Genomic DNA, 25,404 nt, shown 5'->3' on the forward strand with positions numbered 1-25,404 from the left:
CTCAATTTTCTGTTCCTCTTATTTAGAGGGTTAAGAGTTAAGAGTTGTTAGAGGGTTAAGGAAAGTGCTGTAGATAAGATGCTGAAGCCAAAAGCCCAGACACATAATAAATTTTGAATTTTTCATATATAGGGGTACTATTCAGCAATGCATTTTTTAAAAGCATGAACTGATATACTCACAACATGGATGAGTCTCAGACCAATGTCATGTAATCAAGAGAAGCAAGGCACTGCAGAGTAAATATTCTATGATTCTGTTTATATGAAGTTCAAGATCAGTTAAAAAATTCTATAGTGTTAGAAATCAGAAGAATTGTGGCCTCTAGGATAAACGATTGGATAGAAGGGGCCTGGAGGCAACTTTCTAGGGTGGTGGAAATGTTCTATATCTTGTTTGAAGACTTAGTTATCGAAGCTCATTGAACTATACATTTAGGATCTGTGCATTTCAATATAGGTACACATTAACCTAAATATGGAAAATTTAAAGCAAAAAATCAAAGCACAGTCAGTCATAGGGCTTAAAAATGCAACCAGGAGCCTGAAATAAGACTGACCAGTTTAGGGGCATGCAAGTAAAGCCTAGGGAGACATCTTGCCAGAACAGGACAGGCTATCGAAGGGAATCTATTCGGAACTTGGATTTAGCCAGACAGAACGCTTCCAAGTAGAGAAGCCCAAAGATACAGGCAGTTTCTACAATTAACCAGCAGGAGACATTCAATTGGTTTCTTTATGGAGCGCCCAATAGGGCAAGAAGACCCATGGCTTAAGGGGCATTCAGAGCCCAGCTTGGGAAATAGATGAAAACTCTCTGGCTCTAGCAAGCTCTTGGGAAGTTGCCCACAGCTTCTTCAGAGCTGCCCAAGTTGCAGCTGGCCTGGCCCTTGTGCTGCTGCAGAGAATCGGAGCTTGAGAATGAGGAGCAGTATGGATCTCCATCCTCTTCGCACTTGCTGTGGGGTGCCTGTTAGTAAAGGGATTTCAGTGCTCTTTGAAAAGCTCATTGATTTCTGTTTACAACTCACACAAACTGGGCTGCCTTCTGCCAGGGAACAGAGCTGACGTATTTCAGTTTTGTCTTTCTCTGGGGCCCAATGGAATAGAATTTTTACTTACTTAAATGATTTACCTGATTTTAGTCTTTCCCTATGGCATGTGTTTTTAGTTAGTCTGTTTCTTTTAAAAGAAACACAGAAGGCAAGCGCAAAAAGGGGTGGCTGTCCCTTCCTAAACCCGTGTCTCCCAGGACCTCTGTGTGCTCTAGACCCACAGTTACTTTCATGTCCATTTTATTCTCAGAAGTGGTTGAAGAACAGGTATATTATTTTTCCTTATTTTCATTTACTCACACTAAGGAACTAAAGGTAGAATTTCCCCCTTTGTGTATTTGAGGATGCAAATAAAAAATAACATAAAAAACTCTACTTCCATAGCTGGGGGATGGGGACAAAATATACATAGAGGCCCCTGGTGAAAAAATTCTCAAGTTGATTCCTTATTCTTTTGTTTAAAATTATAACCATGCTATTACAATAAAAAGTAAAATGCTTCTCTAGCATACCAGAATCCATATTTTATGTATATCTTTACAGATATGAGTAATCCACATTTAAGTGAATTGTTAAAATTTCTTGGACAAACATGTTGATGCAAAGAGTGTTATTCCTCTTTCTCCCTTGCTGGTATCTTCAGTGTATGTTACTTGTATCACAGGGGCTGGGAATCTGAGGTCCTCCATATATGCCACCAGGAGGGCCAGTCAGATTTTTTGGAGAAGTCTTTTGGCAGGGTTGAGTGGGACGAGGAGGTGTACGGTGGGGAAAATAAAAGGTTAATTGGATCAGTGTTTCCCTTCAGCCCTTATGAACTACTGGGAATGAGGAGGAAGGTAAGAAATGTACAGACACAGGATCAGACAGACTAATTTGGCAATAGGCTATTCCCTGAAAGGGAGGACATATGTCAAAACAAAGTCTTTGAAGTCATAGAGGGACCTGCACGTCATCTGCCTCATATGTTTATCCAAGAAGGTTTGCTCCAGTGGGTGGAGCAAGCAGCAGCAATGCCTGTGGTGTAAAATCGTGACCAATAGGGAAATAGGGCTCAAAGGTCTGGACCCACAGAGTGGGAATTGCCAAGAGCAAAGCACAGCCCCAACTTAATGGGCTAAAGCAGCTGACAATCCTGGAAGATTGGACTGGAAATCAAAAAGCCAGGCAGGCCTCCTTAAATGGACTGGGTAGACATGGTGAGTGAATCAGTAAGCAAGCACTTAGGATTTACCTAGAAAAACTAGAAACCTATCATAGGTCACAGAGACTAGTCTAGACCCTACCTTCTGGTGAAGACAGGGGTCCCAACAGCCTACCTGCCCTGAACAGGTAGATTAATGGTTTACTTTGAGAGCTTCACTCCCTGCAACTGAATGAGACAGAAGGCAGGGACCTCATGCAGGCAGATAGGATTCAGAGACTTGTCCAAAGGTAGGCCATTGCTTCTCTCCCTTCAATGTCTAAAACTGGGAAAGGGGAACTGTCTTATTCCTGAGGAAACTGCCAGGAGCTTATGCTCACAGAGGGACAGCCAACCAGAGAAAGAGAGAGTAGAAAATAACTAAAGTAAAGTGTTGGAGTAAGCCCGATAGTTCGCTTTTAATTTTGCTAATTGGCAGTACTGTTATTTTGTTTTTCATTATTAGTGGAGCCAATGTCATTAAATATTTTGTTTTGGGAAATATCTTTGGAGCCAGACTGGTCAGATTTGAGATTAAACATATTACTTATCACTGGGATACCACAAACAAGTTGCTCAGTCCTCTTTAACTTTGGTAGAAATTGAGCTTCATCTGTAGAATTTGGATGGTAACCTCCTTTGAGGACTCTTGTAATGATTAAAGATGTATGTAATCTTAGCACAGTACCTGGCACATATCAGGCAATCAAATAAATAGCAGACATTAAAATTATTGTCATTTTTACTAGCCAGAAGGGTGCTAGATGCAAAACAGTGTCATATATTAGGCTGTATATTTTTGCATTAATATACTTGGGATCTTTCAAAGTAATTGAAAAGTTTTAGAAAGAAGGCCGTTATAATACATAACACTGGTATGATAGAAAACCTCTTCCAGCATTTTGTAATATATAGTAAATTATCTTGCTGTGGGCATTTTCATAACCAATGAATTATTGGTACATTTTGCTGAGTTTAATGTGAAAAATTTCATCTCAAATTAGCCATCGGAGGGGACCAAGACTAATATGTAAGCAAAGGCTGCTTTTCTACCACCAGGTTGGAACTCTGGCCGACTCAGGGCCCAATTTAAGTGAAAGTTCTCACATTGGGAAAGGGAACGGAACATAAAATCCACCTTTCAGGTAGTTACAGGAATGAATTCTACACACGCTGCCCATGGCTGACCTCAGCTGTGATGGGATATTGCTGATAACTCAGATGAAACACTTACTAAGAGCAGAGTGTGTCTGTCAACATAAGGATTGGGAAATGTTCTCCTGCAAACAGGGCTGTTGGTGGGGAATTGAACATGCCACTGATATAATTTACTTCATGGAGATGTTTACTCTACTTGGAACTAGGGCTGCGTGCTGTCTGCACAATATTGTGCACAAGCTTGGTTCTCCAGAGCTTTAGTAACTCTTGGTGGGTTTAATTGAAAGTGAAACTGTTTTGGGTTTCCATCACTTTCCGCAGAATGTGCCTCCTCCCGGTCCAGCCTCACCTTCATTTCCTTGTGGCAATGGTATAAATAATGCAGAGGTCTTGCTGCTAGAAAGCTGGGATGAGCACCAGATGTCAGCAATGGGAAACACAGCAGCTTAAAGCTGGCAAAGCAGAGTGGTAAAAAAAGCCAGGGATAGATGAGCTGGGCGGGAGTCAGAGAATGACTGGGAAGAGGTGTTTGGGTTGGGGGAAATAGCCTTTTGAACAAGGCCCAATGAGCTTGCAGAAGAACTGGAATGGGGCCCAAGAAGGGAGGGGAAGGAAGGGGAAGACACGTGAGGAGCATAGTAATGCAGCTGTGATCAGCCTTTTCACTGAGCAAGAAATGATGGAACTCAAGTTTTCATGAATTAAATTAACTGTGCAGTTTAGCTCAGACAAAAATTTGTTGGAAAAGATCCTAAGGAGATACATAAGATTCAAAATCATAAACCAGTCCACATAGCTTACTGATGAGGAAACAGACACAGAGGGGAATGACTTTAGCCTTGGGCCTACAAGTCAAACCAATCACTCCAGCTCAAACTAAACTAAAGTGAAACCCCACATCTGCACATCTTCCTTTATTCCTTGCCTTGGGGAAAAGCACATCCATACTTCCTATTCACTTAATCTAGAAGTCCAGGTATTATACATGACTTCTTTCTCTCTGAGCCCCTAAATACATTTAGTCTTCAAGTCTATAGATTTTACTTCTTTACTCTCTCAGAAAACTTCCTTTTCTCCTAACTCACCTTTGCTGCATTAGATTAGGTCCTTATTTCTCTCCGAGTCTCTGTTCCTCCAATCCTTTCTGAACACTCCTGATTTAGCAGTTGGATCATTTTGCTTCTTTTTGCTCAGATGTTTTTTTAAAAAAAAACAATTCTACATGACTTTTATTTTAATGACACCACAATATTTACAATTAAAAAGTCCTAGTTTGATAAACTTTACTAAATAAAATTAAAAGTTAACTGTTCAAGCAATTAGAACATGATATGTAGCATGTGTTATCAGGAGTTTTCTATCAGCAAACTAAGATAGTCAAAAACTGAGCAGTTAAAAATTTCTCCTTAAAGTGAACATTGTTTCTGAATGAGATTCCAGTGGCTGATGGAAGACCCAGCTCTCCACCATAAAGTGCATGTTGCAGAAAGGTCCCAAATCTGAATTTTTAAGGTCTGAAAAATCAATGGCATGTGAAATAGAAAATGTAGGCTTCCAAAGGGGTGCCGCAGTTCATCTTTCTTTCCAATTTACCTAAACCATGGTGACAAGAAGAGAAGCCTGACTGTGCAGATGTCTGTGGAAAGGGGTGATGCATCCTGGGTGGGGACCTCTAACTCTTAACCCCAAAGAGGACATGTCACACTGGCAGGACCCCATACAGTCCCTGAACATACCATGAAAACCTTTTTTCTGAACTAAAGCCTTGGTAAGTATTCCAGATTGACATGGAATCCTGTTTCAAAATTCAGTGCCTAAATGGTTTTATTGGAGAGATTCATGTCAAACTGCTTCACTACAGATGTTAAGAGCTGGGCTTTGAATATATGTGAAATCCCACAAATGCATTCTGAACAAACTGCACAAAGCCCCTTGCTGCATCACTTTCTATCATGGCTTAAGGAACGTCTTTATGTACAGCTATGAAAATATACACATCTTTAAGGAACAGAAAGCCTACATCATGGAAGAAAAATCAGTAGATCCTTGAGAAATGCAGTGCGCACTAGCTGTGCTGTCCCCACCGTGCTGGTCTGGCTTGGGTCACAGTCGCCCACTCAAGATCAGTGGGGGACAAGCTGGAGGACTGCCAAGACCTCCAATGAAGCAGAAGCGCTCCTCCAAGAGGCCAGGTGAGCCAGCATTTAAAGGCCAAGGCAGGAAGCAGCATCCCTTATGCTCTAGCCTCCTTGGAGAATTGAGGACGGGAAAGAAAGGCTGCTTCAGGGAAAACCACACATGGTTCAAAGAATTGTGGGCGGAGCAGGGATTGTGGCATGCGGGAGACCCTTGGCTCTCTGACTTTATTGCATCTGGAAGTATCATTCAGGGCATGGCAGATGCAAAAAACCTAGAAGAAGAATGCCATAGTACGGTTCCCCTACTTCCAGCCCCTTCTCCTTGTTGCCTGCTACACTCTCAGAGCATCAGAAATTGGACCCAGCACTGGCCTGTCCCTGGGGGGCGGCTGCTGGGTTGTGGCTGCGAAGGGTTGTGGGCACTAGTTCCCCTGAGCACCCTGGATGATGGGCATTGCCCTCCGCCTGCATCCCCTAGCACCTGCAGAGGCCAGCATGCCAAATGAGCTGCTCCTGGGGAGTTGTTTGCACAGATATCTCCTGTGCTGGTGACTGTCCCAGGCAAAACCTGGTCATTTCTTTGATTATGGATAATCAAAGTTCTTCATACAAAGTTTTCACAATCAGTCAGGGAAAAGCCACAGCAAAAGTTTTCCTGATGAACTTGGAGAAAAATCAGCAAAAACAGGGCAAGGCTGATGGTACAGATGCTGAGAATTGTGACAAGAATGGGAGTATTAGATTTGTGTTGCTTTATTCCTCAGTACTTAAGCTGGTTTTGAAACAATATTTTAAAGCCAAATTCATGAGGCAGGAATCACTGGCACTTAGGACTGCTTCGGATGTTCAGGTAGAAAGGCAAAGAGAGACGTTTTGCAGCATGAGGGGAGCAGCCCCCAACACTGGACCTCTCCCCAGGGCTACATCCCCAGTACTCTAGCCTCCACAGAGAGGCCTGAACATTTTCTTTACTGTTGCTCAATAAATGCATGGTAGCATTTTCTAGGCGAGCAGGGTTCCTGCAGGAATCTGCTGTGTAGTTCCAGCCAGTGTGTGATGATTCCACCAAAGCACTATGGCAACGTGTCAACCCCATGTCAGGGCGCTTCCCAGGGAGCCCATGAGCACCTTCAGTCACTTTCCTAGGAAAGCTCATTTTCCTTGAGTGCTATCTTTGGTAGATGGGTTTTTAAAACACAATCTCAGCTCCAGAAAGATCAATCATTTTCTTATCGAAAATCTGTGACGATGAGCCAATAACATCTCTGAGGTCCCCCAAATAACATTTCTCATGCATCTTGGCTAAGAAAGACTGTAAAGTACTTCCCAGTAGTTGACATAAAAGCATTACAATTCAATTAACCTTCACTGAAAAAGGGAGGGAAAATTAACCGTTGCCCTTATCTAACACTATGCAGAGAGTGCAGTGGTTGGTCCCTGGCAATCCTAGCTCATCTTCCACTGGGCTCCTTAAGGCTGAGCCTGGGATTAATTCTTTGAAAGTTTGTTTTTGTTTGTTTTGTTTAAGGCCATCTCCAGTGGCAGGACTCAAACATGAAGGTAGCCCCTGTTCTTCTCAGCTGGCGGCATGTCAGTCTGAAACAACAGGGCACCATTTGGATGGCTGCTTTCACGCTGAGCAAATGTTGTACCTGCAGCCTGAGTGTCTGAGGGATAGGCTTCACTTCTCCAGCTCCCAACTGTCTTTTGCAATGCACTCAGTATCTGAGCCCACTTTTTATTCTGACTTTGCATTTGGATTGTTGCAATGGAAGCAAGGAATTCTTCCGAAGGCAATTTGGTTAGGAATTGGGTGATGTTGATGAAATCCATCTTGGTCAAGATGTCCTCAGACAATCTCAGTAGCCTCAGGGACTTGAGGAACAGAAACTCCTCCCATCGCAACAGAACTCATCCTATATCTGACAGGCCAGATCAAGTGGCAAAGATTTACTGTATAAGGTGAAGAGCCAGTCAACTAGGTAGATGCTGGAGTTAAGTAATTTTTCTTGAAATGAGCAAAGAATTTTGGCAAGTTTTCTTCAAAGAACACCTCAGATGCATCAAAGTAAGTCAACATAAAGCCATGGTCTACTCAGAAAAATGCCATTTGACATGGTTTATTTAAAAGAGTAGAAAAAGCAATATAGGCCTCTGCGAGATCTAAGTTCAAAATCAACACTGGTGCTATAACTGTGAACATAATGTTAATATATCCCACATCCTGTTGGTAACAAGTAAAAGCACTCAAAATACTTTTAACAGTTCCCTCACTTCTTTCAGGGAAATGTCCAAACACCCTGCCATAACATATAAGTGCTGTAATGACCTAACCCACTTCGACAGATACGTAAAATCCATTCTCTCTTCACTTTATGCTCTCATTCTGAATTATTGCAATTCCTCAAATCCATAACCCTTTTTCCTTCCACCCATCTGCTTGGCTAGCTCTTACTCAGTAAAGCTCAACTTAGGTATCACCTCCCTTGGGGATCCCAGGACCACCAGGGGGCCATCCTTTGGAGTACAAGGTGAACACTACCCTCTAGTATATACAACATAACTTTATTTGGATTCTCAGAGAAGCACATAATGTCTACCATAGCTCTCCTTTAAACTGTAATAATTTCCTATTTACTTGTAGGATCATCCCACAAAACAACTCCTGGGAGAGGCAATAGAGAAATGAATTATTGTTTCAAACCATGGACTCTGGATTAAAACAAACTTGGGTTCAAATATTTACTCATAGTTTAATATCAGTGCAAACTTAGGCAAGTTTGGGCAAGTTACTTATTTTATCTGAAATTCCATTTCCTCAGCTGTAAAATGGGCATAATAATAACATGTACTTTATCATGACATATTCTGTATTGAGTTTTTAGTACAGTACCTCGGCATCATATCCTCAATACAGTAAATATTATTATTACTACTCCTGTTATTATTACTGAGGAAAATATTGTTATAGCAAAATTGTATTTTCTCCTGCCACATATCGGGAACTCAGTAAATATTTGTTGATTAAAGTGATGGAATCATTGGTTAACCTGTGGCTATCAGAGTGCCATAATTGGCAATAGGGCATACTTCCTACTTACTTGGTACAGAATTTTACTGAAAGGAAGGATAAGTGTTAAATCTTCCTGTAGGAAAGAAAAAGCTTCCTCAATTGAAATAAGTTGATAATTTGTCCTCCAGTTGCCCCCTGAAATTCAGTGGAATGCTTGTTCTTTATAATTATAGGCATTTATTTTTAGGGACAAGCAGAACAATGTCTTCATCCTCTTCATTCTGAATCTTCCAAAGCTGCCAGAATTCCAAGAACTTAGCAGCCCTCATTTCCACAGGTGAATAGATCTATAATTTGTCAGCTCTCAGAATCTGCAAGAATCAGAAAACAAAACCCTTTTCTCAAGTTGAATTCAGCATTTAAGGAGTGCTTGTCACCAGGGAGGCATAAATTCTGCCTTTTTATGAGGAATCTGTTGCTAAGATGCAGGCTTCATTTGTTTGCACACTTTTCATAAGAATAGTGGGTGTTTATTCACAGAGAGAAACTGAGGTGTAAGCGATAAAGGTTGGTGGGAAATTCCATGTTAGTAGAGGATTAAACCTCAGACAATTTTTTTGTTGGTCCCTCTAAACTAGACTTTCAAAGAATGGTCCTGGACCAGTGACATCAACATCACCTGGGAACTCAAAAATGAAAATTCTGTCTGATGCTCCTTTAATCTACCTTGTCAACATACTAGTAGAACATATGGAATACAAATAAATAAAAGGGGGAACAAATGTTAAAATAAAAAAAAAAGAAAATTCTTGGGCCAGACCCAGACTTATTGACTCAAATCTCTGGGATGTGGCTCAGAAATCTGTGCTTTAGCAAGTCCTCCATGTTATTCTGATGCTGGCTAAATTTTTGGCTGTTGTGTGGTCTAGACAGGAGAGACAGTTCTCAACCCTGGTTGCACATTAGAATCACCTGGAGAACTTTGAAAAGCTCCCATATAGCACTGGTCGCATAGAGAACATTTAAATCAAGGTCTCTGGAGGTGGGTTCTAAGCACTTTAATAGCTTTAAAATCTCCTTAGGAGATGCTAATGATTAAGCCAGTGCTTCTCCATTCTGGCTTTATTGGAAGTAGTAGAAACCTGCTCAAAGTGTCCCAAATCATTAAGATAGAGAGTTTTAATGGAAAAAAAGTCCAGGAGGATCGCAAAGCAACTGGAAAGCACCAGGACCCCAGACAGCTCTTCAGCCCATCTTTCATTTTTCTTTGTGTGGTCCCTTTGTCTATTTTCCATGCATTTGCTTATTTGCCTCAATCATTACAAAACAATTTCTGCTCATTCACTGTTTCTGCTCTTCCATTATTTGTCTCGTGTGTGTACTGTGATTTATCATTGGGCCAACTACATCCTTCCCATCCCCGCATAATTTTTCGGCTCCAACATTCAACAGTCAGTGATACCCAGAAGCTGGGAGACTTACTTTCCCTTGAGACTTTAACCTGAAACTGTTAATTGTGGTTCCCAACAAAAAAAAACATTTTGAGGGAGAGAAAATAATATTTTTAAATTATTATTATTATTATTATTTGCATGGGCAGGCACCGGGAAACGAACCTGTCTCTGGCATGACAGGCAAGAAGTATGTCTGCTGAGCCACATGGCCCACCTTAAACTACTTTTTACTAACAGGGAATTTGCAAAATAATAAAAAAATATTCTAAAACATTATTGTAGCCCTATATTATTGACAATTGAAAAAGAAGGGAGGAAAATGTAAACAAAGAGAAAACCATCTGCTTCAGGTCTTTTTGTCTATAAAACCCTCATAACATAGGCACTTGGTCTGTCCAAAAACCTACCTTGTATCCATTGACCAAGCCAGTATTCCTTGTCTGACAGCATTTTTGATCCCAGAAATAAGTCCTGGCATCCCTGAGTCCTTCGTATTGCATAGTCCACCAGAAAAACAACATGTTTTGTCAGTTCTAACCCTCCAACATAGAGTTAGTTTTCATCTTCCTGTATTATGACTCAGCAAAGCCACCTACCTACTTTTCCTTTTCTTTTCTTTTACATAGTCAGTATATTCACTGTTGCATGTACCCTGCATATCTTGAGCTCTGTTTCTGCTGTCAGGAATGTTAGAATCACTTGGAGAACTTAGCTCCCTATTCAACCAACTAACTACAGAAATGTGTCATACACTAGAAGTGGTTTCCACCATCTCTAGCTTAACATCTTCAACAACATCATTGATAGCAATTTATCTGGCTTCTGCTGAAGTAATTCCAGGGAAAGGAAGTTTTGTAATGTGGAATGCAGCATTTTAAGACAGCTATAATCATAGTATGTCATTATTTGCCAGTATTACATATTTAACTGTTGAATTGAGTATTTGTATTATCCTTCCTTTCGTCTTTCTCTGCTCTTTGAAATAACAGAGAATACATTTATTCATGTTCTAAATAGGGGAATTCCAAAATATGGAAGACTGCTATGAAGACATTTTTGGGTTACTTTTTTCCAGGATAACTACCTCCAGTTCCTTTGACTGTTGTTTACAAACATCCTCATTTCCACTGGCTTTCTGTTCCTCTTTACTGAGTTTTCTAGCTTGTGCTCATATACCACACTAAGAATTGAAAACAGTATATTAAATGTGAATTGACCAGGGGAGGGTTCAATGGAATAATGCTTCTCACATATGGCCACTATACTTCTTTGGAAGCGACTTTTGATTAGATTCATAGTTGACATCTATGTCCATTACATCATTCTAAGCAAACTGTCATGTAAAACCTCCAGCTTTCTTACTCGTAAGCTACTTCTTAGCTTAGTGTCTCTAACCTCCTCTTATACCACTGCTTGAATCTAACTGCAAGATTTTGCATTTATTCCAATTAAAACACCTCAACTTCTGCTAATTTTATTTTTTTGTCACATCCATTTTGTTCTTACTTTTTCTACAATTAGTTATCCCTAATTCTGCATCATTAGTAAATTTATAAAACACCTTTAGTTACCCCCAATTATTTTAACCTAATTTGGAAAAGCTATTTTTCTAGAGAGTAAGGAAGAAATGTGAGAAAATACCTCATAAAATACCAGAACTTCTGTCTCTTTGAAATACGCACATGTAGGTATCATATGTTAATTATAAGTACGCAAATCACAAATGTTCAGCATGGTGAATTCTCACAAAATGAACACACCATGCAAGCACCAGCCAAATCAAGAAGCAGAACCCCACCAGCAACCCAGAAACACGGACAGTACCCCATCCCGACAGGTAAACACTACCCTTGTTTCTATCGCAATCAATTAATTTTACCTGTTTTTGAATGTTACATAGGAAAGGAATTGTATAGTCTGTTCTCTTCTGTGTCTAGCATGTTCTTCCATTCTCAGTGCTGGATAGTATTCTGTTGAATGATTATGCCACAGTGAATAAATCCAGTCTACTGATTCCAGCTTTGAGTTAGTACAAACAGTGCTGCTGTTAATATTCTTGATATCTTTAGGTGTCCCATGTATGGATTCCTATTTGGAGGGTACTGGAATATATGTATATACAGTTTTAGAAGGCACTACAAAATACTTTTCCAACATAGTTGTATCAATTTATGCCTCTACGAGCAGTGTCAAAGAGTTCTACCTACTGTATCCAACATTTGACATTGTCTGGCTTCATGTTACCAGTGCTCCCAGTGGGTTTGTCTTGGCATTTCATTGCAGTTTTGAAAGTATATTTCATTGAGGGCCACAGTGGCTCAGTGGCAGGGTTCTCACCTGCCATTCCAGAGACCTGGGTTTGATTCCTGGTGCCTGCCCATGTAAAAAAAAAAAAATGTATATTTCATTGATATATGAGATTGAGTGCATTTTCATGTCTCTAAGAGCCATTTGGACATTCTCTTTTGTGAAATACCAATTACTTTTTTTTTTTTTTTTTTTTTTTGCATGGACAGGCACCAGGAATTGAACCCAGTTCTCTGGCATGGCAGGCAAGAACTCTGCCTGCTGAGCCACCATGGCCCACCCCAATTACACGTTTTTGCCCATTAAAAAATTGGGTTGCCTTTTTTCTTGTTGATGTGTAGAAGTTCTTTATGTATTCTCTAAATGAGCCATTTGTTGGATATATGTATTGTAAATATCTCATTCCATTTTTTGGGTTGCCTTTTCATGTTCTTGATGGTGTCTATACAATAAAGTTCTTAATTGTATATATCTTTTTAAAAATATTTTCCTGTATTGTCATTTCTTGTTTATGTCTGCTTTAGAATAGGACTCTTTTCTCACCTCATGGTCATACATTATAGCCTATATTATGCTCTAGTAGCTTTATTATTTTGCCTATAATCTTTAGTCTAGAATCCATGTATAATGATTTTTTAAAACCAAGATTTATCTCTGTTTTTCATGTGAATACCGAGATCTCCCAAGACCATCTTTTCCCTCTACATTAGAGTATCAACTTTGCCATAAATCAAGTGACTGTATGTGTGATTCCCCTTCTGGAATATCCATTTCCCTCCATTGGTTAACTTATCTGTGCTTTCCCCTACAATCCTTTTTCTGAAATACTGTAACTTGAAAATAAGTGTTGATATCTGCATGTAATTTTCCATTTTTCTTATTCTTTGACAAGATTGTCTCAGCCAGTTTTGGCTCTTTTCATTTCCATATTGGTTTAAGATGAGGTTGCAAATTTCCAATTTAAAATAAAAGGTAAAATGAAAAAATCCTTTGTGGATTTTGACTGAGATTGCATTGAGCCTATGTAGACAAGTTTGAGGAAAATCCAAAATTTTATTTTTTCTCAATAGTTAAGAGACTTCCATGTTTTTAAATAAAGTTATCCCTAAGTGTTTCATGTTTTTGTGTAATTTTAAAAGCTATTTTTAAAATTGAGATTTCTATTTGTATGTTGGTAGTATGTATAAATGTACTTCATGTTTATATGTTGACATTTTTACCTGAAATAATAATTTGCATGCATATATTTTGGATAGTCTACAGTTTATCCTCCTTTCAAGCCTTATACTTTTTCTTTTATCTCACCTTGTAGCACTGGAAAGAACCTAAAATAAAGGTCAAATATGCTTGGTGATATGCATACCATGTTTTATTTTCCTGATTTCCGGGAGGGGGGGAACTTACCATATTTAATCAATAATTATAAAGATTTGTTGCAGGCAATTTTGTAGATAGTTTTATTAGATTTAGAAAATTGTTTTTCTATTCCTAGATTCTGAGACTTTGGTCATTTTTTAAAAAATCATTTATGGCTATTGAATTTTATTAAATGTTTTATATGTCTATCATGATTATCATTTGAGTTTCTTCTTTATTCTATAAATGTGGGGATTATACTGAATTTATTTTTAATGTTTAAACAATACAACCTTGCAGTTCAACTGTTAGATAAATATGTTATAATACATTACCCTTTTTGTCCATTTTTAATTTTGGACTTACAGAAAAGTTTTAAATATAATGCAGAGACTACCTATATACCCTTAATCTCTGTGCTAACATCTTGCACAATCATGGTTCAACAATCAAAACTAAAAATTAATATTGGAATAAGAATATTATCTAAAAGCTTTATAGAGATTTCACTAGTTTTTGCACTAATGTTCTTTATCTATGTCAGTAGCCAATCCAGGATCCACAATGTATTTAAATTTCATGCCTCCTTAGCTTTTTCTAATCTGTAGGAGTCCCTCAGTCTTTCCTTGCCTTCCATTGGCTAATATAGTTTTTTAAAACTACCAGCCAAATCTCTCTAATGAATAGATGCAAAAATTCTAGGCAAGCAAGGATGGTTCAATACAAGAAAATCAATCAACATTGATTGTAATGATACAATTCATTAACAAATTGGAAAGGAAAAATTGCATGATCATCTTGATTGATGTACAAAAGGCATTTGACAAAATTCAGCTCCTTTCTTGATAAAAATATTCCAAAAGGTAGGAATCAAAGGAAACTTCCTCAATATGATAAAGTGCATTTATGAAAAACCCACAAGCCAGCATTGTACTCAATGGTGAGAGACTAAGAGCCTTCTCCCTAAGATCAGGAATGAGACAAGGATGCCCTCTGTCACCACTGTTATTCAACTTGTACTAGAAGTTCTAGCTAGAGCAGTCAGGTAGGAAAAAGAAATAAGAGGCATCCAAATTGGAAAGGAAGAAGTAAAACTCTCATTATTTGCAGATGACATGATATTACATTTGGAAAATACTGAGAAATCTCTGACAAAGCTATGTGAGCTAATAATCTGATTCAGCAAAGTGGTGGATACAAGATTAACACACAAAATCAGTAGTATTTCTATATAATAGTAATGACCTGAGGAGGCAGAAAAAAAATTCCATACACAATTGCAACTAAAGAATCAAATATCTAGGAATAAACTTAACCAAATATGTAATGGATGTGTACACAGAAAGCTACAAAACATTGCTAAAATAAATCAAAGAAGACCTAAGTAGGTGAAAAGACTTTCTGTGTTCTTGTATTCAAAAGCTAAATTTTGTTAAGATATCAATTCTATCCAAATTGACCTACAAGATTCAATGCAATACCAATCAAAATTCCAGCAATCTATTTTGCAGAATTGGAAAAGTTCATTATTAAATTTATTTGGAAGGGAAAGGGGCCTTGAATAGCCAAAAACATCCTAAAAAAGAAGAATGAAGTAGGAGGATTTATACTTCCTGACTTAAACTTTATTGTAAAGCTACAGTTTTAAAAACCCAGCATGGTATTGTCACAAAGATAGCTATATTGATCAATGGAATCAAACTGAGAGTTCAGAAATAGGCCTCCAGCTCTATGGTCAATTGATTTTTGACAAGGCCACCAAATTCACTGACTGGGCAGAATGGTCTCCAATAAATAGTGCTGGAAGTACTGTATAGCCTTATCCAAAGTAATGAAAGAGGATTTGTACCTCACACCCTATAGAAAAGGTAACTCAAAGTGAATCAAAGACCTAAATATAAGAACCAATACCATAAAGCTTCTAGAAGAAAATATGGGGAAACATCTTCAAGCTGTGGATGTAGCTAACGTGATCATAACCTAATCCTATGAAATGTCCTCATTGCAACAGACAGGCCAGTGCTTACCCAATCAGACGAACAGGTACCACAACATGGCCAAGTTGACACCTGTCCCTAACCATGACAGTCCACCCCTTGTCAACTTGGCACCTATACCTTAGATTTCCAAATGAAAACAAAATAAGCACACATTTTTTCTTTTACCTGACAATACTCAACTGTCCTGCATATAACTGGAAACACATTAAATCTCTCCAGAATAGGGTGCAAATCCTTGGACAACATTCATTCTTAAACTTGATATCTTACAACTTAAATAGTATAACACAAACAAAACAGCATTACAGTCCTCGTTTCTGTAACTGATCACGTGGTCGAAGTTCATATTATCACTACCTTCTTCCACTACCCATTCCATGTTCCCTTTCCCCTCAGCAAGCACTTCAGCTGGCCGTGGTTCTTTGCCTGGTGGGGTGACCCAAACCTTCATTCCTGAAGTCTCAGAGCCATTAGTGGTCCTGCCTGGATTGTGTTGTTGCAGTTTTCCATTGATTTTAATCACAGGGCATGGTAGTACTAATAGACGCCCCAGGGGATCTCCTATATTCCAAGAAAACTCTTCTTTACCTCCATTATGTAGTTGCAGTCCTACTTCCTTCTGATAGTCAGGGTCAATTACCCCAGACAATAATGTAATTCCCTTCTTGGTGTGTTGATCCAGAGGCATAAATAGCCCAAAGTGGCCAGGTGGCAATCTTAACTTCCAGTTCAGTGGTATCACTGTTGTTTCTCCTGGAGAAAGCACACCCGTTTTGGAACTAAAACCTGTAGACCGCAGAACTCAGGGTAGCAGGGACAGGAAGCAAAAATTTTCCAGTGGATCACTAGGAGTAATAGTGAGTGGCACCACACCCATTTCCACCCCTTGGTTCCTGGACCCATGGATCCTGGCTATGGGAGAAACAGCACCATACAGTGGACGCTGATTCAGAGCATACACAGCTTCCTGGAGAACATTACCCCAGCCTTTCAAGTTTTTGCCACCTAGTTGGCACCGTAATTGAGTTTTCAAAAGGCCATTCCACCGTTCTATCAATCCAGCTGCTTTGGATGATGGGGAACATGGTAAGACCAGAGAATTCCATGAGCATGTGCCCATTCCGCACTTCATTTGCTGTGAAGTGTGTTCCTTGATCCGAAGCAATGCTATGTGGAATACCATGGCGATGGATAAGGCATTCTGTAAGCCCACGGATAGTAGTTTTGGCAGAAGCATTGCGTGCAGGGAAAGCAAACCCATATCCAGAGTATGTGTCTATTCCAGTTAGAACAAATCGCTGCCCCTTCCATGAAGGGAGTGGTCCAATGTAATCAACCTGCCACCATGTAGCTGGCTGGTCACCTCGGGGAATGGTGCCATATCGGGGGCTGAGTGTGGGTCTCTGCTGCTGGCAGATTGGGCACTCAGCAGTGGCTGTAGCCAGGTCAGCCTTGGTGAGTGGAAGTCCATGCTGCTGAGCCCATGCATAACCTCCATCCCTACCACCATGACCACTTTGTTCATGAGCCCATTGGGCAATAACAGGAGTTGCTGGGGAAACAGGCTGACTGGTATCCATAGAACGGGTCATCTTATCCACTTGATTATTAAAATCTTCCTCTGCTGAAGTCACCCTCTGGTGTGCATTCACATGGGACACAAATATCTTCATGTTTTTAGCCCACTCAGAAAGGTCTATCCACATACTTCTTCCCCAGACCTCTTTGTCACCAATTTTCCAATTATGGTCTTTCCAAGTCCCTGACCATCCAGCCAAACCATTAGCAACAGCCCATGAGTCAGTATACAAACGCACCTCTGGCCAGTTTTCCTTCCAAGCAAAATGAACAACCAGGTACACTGCTCGAAGTTCTGCCCACTGGGAGGATTTCCCCTCACCACTGTCCTTCAAGACACCCCAGAAAGGGGTTGTAATGCTGCAGCTGTCCACTTTCGGGTGGTACCTGCATATCGTGCTGAACCATCTGTAAACCAGGCCCGAGTTTTCTCTTCCTCAGTCAATTCACTGTAAGGAACTCCCCAAGAGGCCATAGCTCTGGTCTGGGAAAGAGAAGGTAATGTGGCAGCAGGAGTGGAAACCATGGGCATCTGTGCCACTTCTTCATGTAACTTACTTGTGCCTTCAGGACCTGCTCTGGCTCTATCTCGTATATACCATTTCCACTTTACAATAGAGGCTGCTGTGCACGCCCAACTTTATGGCTTGGTGGGTCAGACAACACCCAACTCATGATAGGCAACTCAGGTCTCATGGTAACTTGGTGGCCCATGGTTAAGCGTTCAGTCTCTACTAAGGCCCAGTAGCAGGCCAAAAGCTGTTTCTCAAAAGGAGAGTAGTTATCTGCAGCAGATGGTAAGGCTTTGCTCCAAAATCCTAAGGGTCTGCATTGTGATTCTCCTACTGGGGCCTGCCAAAGGCTCCAGACAGCATCTCTATTTGCCACTGACACTTCCAGCACCATTGGATCTGCTGGATCATATGGCCCAAGTGGCAGAGCAGCTTGCACAGCAGCCTGGACCTGTCGCAGAGCCTCCTCTTGTTCAGGTCCCCACTCAAAATTGGCAGCTTTTCTGGTCACTCGATAAATGGGCCGGAGTAGCACACCCAAATGAGGAATATGTTGTCGCCAAAATCCAAAAAGACCAACTAGGCGTTGTGCCTCTTTTTTGGTTGTGGGAGGGGCCAGATGCAGCAATTTATCCTTCACCTTAGAAGGGATATCTCGACAGCCCCACACCACTGGACACCTAGAAATTTTACTGAGGTGGAAGGCCCCTGTATTTTTGTTGGATTTATCTCCCATCCTCTGACACGCAAATGCCTTACCAGTAAATCTAGAGTAGTTGCTACTTCTTGTTCACTAGGTCCAATCAACATGATATCATCAATATAATGGACCAGTGTGATGTCTTGTGGGAGGCAGAAACGATCAAGGTCTCTGCGAACAAGATTATGACATAGGGCTGGAGAGTTGATATACCCCTGAGGTAGGACAGTGAAAGTATATTGCTGACCTTGCCAGCTGAAAGCAAACTGTTTCTGGTGGTCCTTACTAATAGCTATTGAGAAAAAAGCATTTGCCAGATCAATAGCTGCATACCAGGTACCAGGGGATGTATTGATTTGCTCAAGCAATGATACTACATCTGGAACAGCAGCTGCAATTGGAGTTACCACCTGGTTGAGTTTACGATAATCCACTGTCATTCTCCAAGACCCATCTGTTTTCTGCACAGGCCAAATAGGAGAGTTGAATGGGGATGTGGTGGGAATCACCACCCCTGCATCTTTCAAGTCCTTAAGAGTGGCAGTAATCTCTGCAATCCCTCCAGGAATACGGTATTGCTTTTGATTTACTATTTTGCTTGGTAGGGGCAGTTCTAGTGGCTTCCACTTGGCCTTTCCCACCATAATAGCCCTCACTGCACGAGTTAGAGAACCAACGTGGGGATTCTGCCAGTTGCTCAGTATGTCTATGCCAATTATACATTCCGGAACTGGGGAAATAACTACAGGATGGGTCCGGGGGCCCACTGGACCCACTGTGAGACGGACCTGAGCTAAAACTCCATTGATCACCTGGCCTCCATAAGCCCCCACTCTGACTGGTGGTCCAGAGTGACGTTTTGGGTCCCCTGGAATTAATGTCACTTCTGAACCAGTGTCTAATAATCCCCGAAATATCTGATCATTTCCTTTTCCCCAATGCACAGTTACCCTGGTAAAAGGCCGTCGGTCTCCGGGGAAGACTTAGAGGAAGGTCAACAGTATAAATTTGTGGCAGTGTAACAGGTTTCTTCCCCATAGGGACCTGGCCTCCCCTTCATTCAAGGGGCTCAGGGTCTGTAAACTGTTTCAAGTCTGGAAATTGATTAAGGGGCCGTGATTCTGTGTTTTTGTAATTCAGGTTAGACTTCTGTTCCCTTGACCTAGAACTCTTTTGTTTATACAGCTCCAACAAGAATTTAGTAGACTGCCCTTCTATTGTATTTCTAGGCACCCCATGATTTACTAGCCAATGCCACAAATCTCTGCGTGTCATATAATTTTGATGCCTCCTTTGAGTTTGTTGTCTATTATAATACCCACGTCTACCCTGTCTTTGGTGATTAAGTGCTGCCACCTGGCTTCTGCCAACTCGGGATCCTGTCATCCCCATTGTGTTTAAGGATTCCAGCTCAGTGACAGCAGTTCCTACAGTAATATCTGACCTACAGAGAGTGCAACCACAGAGCTCTTGAGGGATGATGGTGCTAGTCTCACAAACTTATTTCTCACTGTTCTGGTAAAAGGTGCATCCTCTGGACATTCCTGGGGTGTAAGAGCAGGCTTTGCATGATAAATCCACTCTAACATCCCAATCTCTCTAAGCCTCTGGATCCCCTCATCTACATTATACCAGGGCAGTTCTGGCATTTCAACCTCAGGTAATGTTGGCCACCTTTTGATCCATGTTTCAACCAACCACCCAAACAAGCTGTTAACACCTTTTCTAACTGCTCTAGCTATAACATTGAATGCAGAATCTCTGCTTAGTGGGCCCATATCAATAAATTCAGCCTGATCCAGCCTTATATTCCTCCCACCATTATCCCACACTCTTAAAATCCATTGCCACACATATTCCCCTGATTTCTGTCTATATAAATTGGAAAACTCACACAGTTCTTTTGGAGTATAACGTACCTCCTCATGTGTGATACTTTGTACCTCACCTTTAGGGGCCTGTTGGGACTTTAGTCTAGTTATAGGTCTAGAAGAAATGAGGGGTGGTGGGGGTGGGTCATGAAAAGAATTAGAAATATCTTCCAAGCCATTTGCTTCAGGGCTTTCATTTGCAGTTTCATCTGGTGAAACAGGATTAATAACTCTAGGGCTAATCCCTTCAGGAGGAGGTTGGGTGGCCAATTCCTCAAGGCAGGCTGAAGGTGGGGCGGCTGTGTCCTCAGGGCAGACTATTACAGGGTTATCTAAAGAAGGCTCAGCATGGTCTAGGGTTTCAACCTCACCCCCAACATCATTATCAATCCATATGTCACCATCCCATTTTTCAGGGTCCCACTCCTTTCCAATCAATGCCCTCACTTTAACGGCAGACACCATGCAAGACTGAGATTTCAGTTTACGTTGTAAAGTTGCTACTCTAACAATAAGATTCTGAGTCTGATTTTCAGAGATCTCAAGTCTACGGCTACAGGAAATAAAATTTTCCTTGAGGATACTCATAGAAACCTCTACATCTTTCAGACGGCACTTAAGCTTCTTGTTTGAAGCCTTAAGCCCATCCCTTTCACCCTTTAATGCAGACAGTGTATCTAACAACAACCAATCAACATCTCTATAACTCTTATTTCTACAAAACTCTGTAAAGGTGAAAAAACATTATCCCCCAGAGTCTGGCTTCGTACAAGCGAAGCATTAGGAGAATCGAATGATGATATTTTGACTATCTCCTTTGCCAACTCAGTCCATGGATTGGGAGTGTCATTCTGATTATGGGAATCAGAGTCCTTAGAGTCTCTGAGCCCAGTCAGAGTAGAAAACCATTCATAAAAACCCATTTTTAAGATTCTGTTCCTTAAGAACCACTCCTGGTACCAAGATGTATTAGTTAGGGTTCTCTAGAGAAACAGAATCAACAGGGAACACTTGCAAATATAAAATTTATAAAAGTGTCTCACGTGACCGTAGGAACGCAGAGTCCAAAATCCACAGGGCAGGCTGCGAAGCTGATGACTCCAATGGATGGCCTGGATGAACTCCACAGGAGAGGCTCGCCAGCCAAAGCAGGAATGCAACTTATCTCCTCTGAGTCCTCCTTAAAAGGCTTCCCATGATTGCATTTAGCATCACTAATTGCAGAAGACACTCCCCTTTGGCTGATCACAAATGGAATCAGCTGTGGATGTAGCTAACGTGATCATAACGACCTAGTGATAGGAGGTATCTTCTCAGATCTTACACCCAAGGCACAAGTAACAAAAGAAAAAAAAATAGATAAATGGGAACTTCCAAGATTAAAAGGAGTCAAAGGATTTTGTCAAAAAAATGAAGAGGCAGTCAATTCATGGGACAGAATATTTGGTAACCATATATCTGATAAGGGTTTGATATCCAGTATGTACAAAGAAATCCTATAACTCAACAATAAAAGGAAAAACAACCCAATCATAAAATGGGAAAAAGATATGAATAGATATAAAAAAAGGAAATACAATTGGCTAAAAAGCACATGAAAAGATGTTCATCTTCATTAGCTAGTAGGGAAATGCAGATTAAAACCACAATGAAATATCATTTCATACCTATAAGTATGGCCGTTATTAACTACAAATGTTGGAGAGGATGCGGTGAAGTTGGAACACTTATTTACTGCTGGTGGAAATGTATAATAGTACAGCCACTGTGGAAGACAGCTTGGCAGATCCTCAAAAAACTAAATATTGAATTGCCCTACAACCCAGCAATTCTGATGCTTGGCATATACCTAAGGTCTGAAAGTAGGGAAACAAGCAGACATTTGTACACTGACATTCATGGCAGCATCATTCATAATTGCTAAAAGATGGAAACAATCCAACAGATAAGTGAATAAGCAAAATGTGGTATATACATATGTGTTAGTTTGCAAGCTGCTGGAATGCAGTAGACCAGAACTTAACAGCTTTTATAAAGGAAAATTTAATAATTTACAACTTTACTGTTCTAAGGAAGTGAAGGTGTCCAAATTAAGGCACCAACAAGAGGTTACCTTCACTCAAGAAAGGCCAATGGGTCAGGAACACCTCTGTCAGCTGGATAATCACGTGGCTGGCAACCACTGGTCCCTTGTTCCTGGGTTCCGTTACTTTCTGCCTCTGTTCCTGGGGGGGTTCCTCACTTTGCTTCTCCAGGGCTGGCTTTTATCTCTTGTCTTCCCTTGGCTCTCTCCAGGTCTTGGCTTGCTTAACATCTCATCGTGATATCTGCTGGGCTCAAAGCATCTCTAAACATCTGTGTCTATCTTCTCCAAGTGTCTACATCTGCTCTCTCTGTTGGCTCTGAGGTTTCTGTCATTTCTATAGGCTTTGTCATTTCTGGGTCTCCAAAATATTTCCTCTTTTAAAGGATTCCAGTAAACTTATCAAGACCCACCTGGAATGAGTAGAGTCACATCTCCATCTAATCAAAAGTTCACCATCACAATTGGGTGTATCACATCTCCATGGAGATGATCTAATAAAAAGTTTCCAACCTACATTATTAAATCAGAATTAGAAGAGATGGCTGCTCCCACAAGATTAGATCAGGATTAAAACATGACTTTTCTGAGATACATAATACTTTCCAACCAGCACAACATACAATGGATTATTATGCAGCTGTGAGAAGGAATAAGATCCTAAAGCATGTGACAATATGGATGAAACTTGAGGACATAATGCTGAGTAAAATAAGCCAGACACAAAAGGACAGATACTGTTCACCAGTATGAACTAACGAGAACATATAAAATCAGCGTCTTAAAATGTTGAATATAGGGTACCTAAAGATAGACAAAAGCTAGAGAAGGGGAAACAGTTACCTAAAATGTACAGAATTATTAACAAGATTGAATTTAAATGTTTGGGAATGGATAGAGGTGATTGTAGCTCATTATTGGACTATAAGTAATAGTGACATCTTGTAGGTAAATTTGATTGAATGTGATTGTTTAAATTCATGTTTGTGAGTAAGTTCTTGCATGAACTACTACAAATATAAAAAATAATAGAGGGATATATGGGAAAAACACAGCTATTGCAAACTATGAACCATAGTTAATAGCAATATTTTAATATTCTGCCATCAGAAGTAACAAATTTACTACATCAATATGAGGGGTCAACAATGGGCAAAAATGAGGGATGTGGGAGGATTTTGGTTTTATTTCTTATTCTTGTTTCTGTTCTGAAGTAATGAAAATGTTCTAAAATTGATCATGGAGATGTATGCCCAACGATGGGTTGATACTGTGAGCCTGTATGCTTTCGATGGTTTGTGCGGTATGTGAATGTATCTCAACAAAAATTGAAAACAAAATAAAAAACTACTGGTCAGGGGTACACTATTGTCAATCTGTTTTATTACTGGTGATAATCTTGATCACTTGATGAAGTTTGTGTCTGCCAAGTTTTTCCATTGTAAAGCTCCATTTTTCCCTTTGTAATCAATCAGCATTTTGGTGGACATATTCTGACAGTATACAAATATCCTATCTCCTCAAACTTTTCCTACTAATTTTAGCATCCATCAGTAGATCTTGCCTGCGACAGAGTTGTTTTAAGGGTTATTTCCTACTTCCTTCATTCTTCCATGTTTATTAATTGGAATTCTTCTGTGAGGAGAAGCTGTGCCTTCCCCCATCCCCTCCTTCCTCCCACATTCTGTTCCTGTCTCTTTCTTTGTAAATGTATTTATTTGATAATTTATTTATATCAGTATGGACTCATGGATACTTCTTTTATTCTATAGTTTATAATCCTATACTATCATAATCTAAATTGTTGATCTGGATTTTTCCAGATTTAGCCTTTTGGAACTCTTTCCAGTTGGCTATTGTGCCCTTTTGACATGATTCCTTCCTTTTTTAAAACACTTTTAAACCTTCTGGTACCACAAGATATGCCATGATCATCTTGTATTTTCCCTGCCTTACCTTTGGAATAAACATCTCCCAAAAGTCTTTATTCCTTTTATTGAAGAATGCCATTAAAAACCAAGATCTAGGCAATAGGTATGCTTCTGTTACTGCAGTATATTTGCTTCTAGGCCCTTCTAGGTGGACAGAGCTTGAAAATGTGTATATATACGAACTAATGCATACACATAACCATATTTATTTCTGTGTTTATCTCTCTGAAGATATATTTAAAAACCAAGGGTTCAAAGTGATAGCTCTGATTTCAGTGTAATACCAGAGAGTTCAATCTAGCCTTCCCAGTTTCATTATCTATAACTTCTTTCTCCAACAATGAAAGGCTTGATTCTGATTATGTGTAATATATTTACTTATTTGTTCATTCCTAGTATGTGCATTAGGTAGTTTCATAATTACTAATCCATACTCCTATAATAAACAACTTGTAGTTTTTAAGTACAGTTCTTTATTTCTTTAATCTTACATTATTATTTTGAACATATTATTTTCCAACATGATGTAGGCTGGTTCTTTTCTTTCCCTCTCCCTTAAATGTGGTTATGACTTTCAGTTATAATACAGCTACATTTATTTATTAAAGTTTCTATTATATTTGATTTCTCCACATCCTGGTTGAATTTTTAAATTTAAATATGGTAAAATTCACTTTCTGTGGTATGCAGTTTTATGAATTTTGAGAATTGCATGGAGTCATGTATCCACTATCATACCCATGGTAAAAGCACGGTTCCCTCACCCCCAAAATTCTCTTGTGCTGCAACCAATGTAATCAGCCCCTCTCCCTGCTTCCTACTCTGGGCAACCACTAACCTGTTTCCATCCTTATAATTTTGCCTTTTCAATAATGTCATATAAATGGAAATTATATAATATGTAACCTTTGGTTCTGGCTTCTTTCCCTTGGCAAAGTGATTTTAAGATTCATCCAGGTTATTTTAGGTAAATGCATATTGAAATCTATATTTTACTCCTTTTTATAGCTGAATAGTATTCCATTATAAAGATATGTCATTGTTGGTTTATCTGTTCCCTGATTGA

The 25,404-nt window shown here is 39.9% G+C and overlaps 1 protein-coding gene, 1 long non-coding RNA gene and 1 pseudogene across 5 annotated transcripts in view; 1 reads left to right on the top strand and 2 right to left on the bottom strand.

Annotated features, from left to right (window-relative positions):
* AGBL1 (AGBL carboxypeptidase 1) overlaps positions 1–25,404 on the top strand; it is an 872,209-nt gene that overhangs the window by 448,767 nt on the left and 398,038 nt on the right. The window lies entirely within an intron of this gene.
* LOC143652711 (TBC1 domain family member 14 pseudogene) lies at positions 7,164–8,434 on the bottom strand (annotated as a pseudogene).
* LOC143652496 (uncharacterized) overlaps positions 8,785–25,404 on the bottom strand; it is a 59,998-nt gene continuing 43,378 nt past the window's right edge. Inside the window, exon 5 of the long non-coding RNA XR_013160725.1 lies at positions 8,785–8,917. This is a non-coding gene — a long non-coding RNA (uncharacterized LOC143652496). The remainder of the gene's footprint in view (positions 8,918–25,404) is intronic.

Source organism: Tamandua tetradactyla, chromosome 12 (genome assembly GCF_023851605.1).
Source record: "Tamandua tetradactyla isolate mTamTet1 chromosome 12, mTamTet1.pri, whole genome shotgun sequence".
NCBI lineage: Eukaryota > Metazoa > Chordata > Mammalia > Pilosa > Myrmecophagidae > Tamandua > Tamandua tetradactyla.